Here is a 2,164-nt window from a genome sequence, read left to right on the forward strand (position 1 = left end):
CACACACACACACACAGAAAGATACAGTATGTGGTGTGGAACAAATGTACTTGCCGAGGGCTACATCAAATCATTCCAGAAAATTTGACAGCATGTCTCATATTAACAAACATAAATAGGAAAAGTGGGGGGAAACAGAATCAAAAGTACATAAATAGCATATCATTCTTGCTGTATGGAAAACTTTATCTCGGTATGTAAATTCTAAATCTGCTGGGAGCAAGCTTTTCCGAAGCAAAATGTATACGAATGAAGAAAAATATGATTTCTCTCTTTCTTTCTTTCTTTCAACCTGACATAGAGATGAGCGTGTAAACTTATGAACTGAGGATTTGTTCTGTGTCAGCAGCTCGGAAGACCAAATGAAAACTTCATTGGCATTGTCACTGCGAACTGAAAGGTTTTTTTGTTGCTGATACAGCTTCAGTGAAATCAATAACCATTTAGGGAATTATAAGTTCATGCCAAATTTGAGTCTGTCAGAGGCTTAAATTAGCTACATCCACCACCGCCCACGCTGGGGAGCTTGTCTTCTCCGGCGAGATGCCAATTAATAATTGCTAAGTAATAATGTATATTACAGTATGCAAATATGCTTTCCATTCAGGTACTGTCATTAAAGTTGATGCACTTAAATATCTGTTCAAGGCAGATATTGAGCCCGTTTTTGATACATTCATATTTTAGTCAAAGTAATTACGCCCCATTTGTTGGTCCATCAGATAAACTTGTTGTAGTCTTAATTTCCACTGTACGCAAGTTTTATTTTCTTATTTCTGGTTGCTTCCAAAGTTTGTGGAATGCAAATGTTTTAGCGCTGACAAACTTGGCCAAAGTAATCAATATTAGGTCATTATAATACTATCTACTGAGTAAATTTAATTTAAAAAATCTGCTATGAAAAAAAAGATTAATTCAACATAATGTACCTTTCATTAGCACCAAGTCAATTAGTACACAGCCTGCATCCCCTAGTTTCTCTTTTTAACAGAAAAGCTTTTTCATTAATTCCAATCAGATGTACTTTCTTTTTCTTTTCTTCTTTCGATCAGATCACTTCCTGCAGATGTTTCACATTAAAAGCCTACCATAGGAATAGATTATGCCCCTGTGAGCCACTGGAAGGCTTTTAATGAGAAACATCTGTTAAAAATCATCATACATCAACAGCAATCTGAAACGGGAGCACATCAGAAAACAGGGAGGTACGATAAACAAGAGAATTAGGAATACAGGTTTCTTTCATTTTGTTCAGTTCAAACAATCAGACAACCCCAATGTTTAGGTGTATCTAAAATCTTGTCATCCTAGCAGTGATGGAGTACTTGAGTCCTGGACTCAGACTGCAGTCCGACTCAAGTCGCTATTCTCTGACTCGGACTCTAGCACTAATGACTCTGACTCGTAGTCAAGGATTTGTGAAATCGGACTCAAGCATTCATGAAATAGGACTCAGAAGTTGGATGGATTTTTTGGACTACTTATATGTGTAATAGGCAGTGATGGAGTACTCAAGCCCTGGACTTGGACTTGAGTCCCACTCGAGTCGCTATTCTTTGGACTCACAACTTGGACATTTCTTTGATGACTCAGACTCAGACTCAAAAACTCAGGACTCGAGACTTGACCCGGACCCGGAAAACTATAGTGATATATATTTGTGTTGCCTGGTTAGTGTTGAGATTCTTTGATAGCCTACTTTAGCTACCGCAAAACTCAACATTAGCAATGGTCAGTAACTTTGCACAGTACTTGCTCTTGAGCTGAATGTCTTTGAATATCTACTTTTTTAAGTTTAGTAGCTAATCTAACCATGAGTCAAGTTCATGCTTCAAAGAAATCCTTTCAAAACAACAAAAATCCACTAATTTACATTAGCTGTCAGAAGAAAGTTAACACAAATACCAACGGGGAATAAATATAGCCTAAACTCAATTTCTGCTCAGAACGAATGATTAGAGAACGCGCACTGTTCTTCCATTACACATGAGATAGGATTGTCTCCTTTCACTTTCCAGTGGACATGTGATTTAATAATAATAATACATTTTATTTAAAATGCCCTTTACATTTCAAATGAAATCTCAAAGTGCTACAGAAGCAAGAAGTTAAAAACAGTTCCCAGAATATAACAAAATCAACAAATAGCAATAAAACACCACAA

Source organism: Etheostoma spectabile, chromosome 10, assembly GCF_008692095.1.
Source record: "Etheostoma spectabile isolate EspeVRDwgs_2016 chromosome 10, UIUC_Espe_1.0, whole genome shotgun sequence".
Lineage (NCBI taxonomy): Eukaryota > Metazoa > Chordata > Actinopteri > Perciformes > Percidae > Etheostoma > Etheostoma spectabile.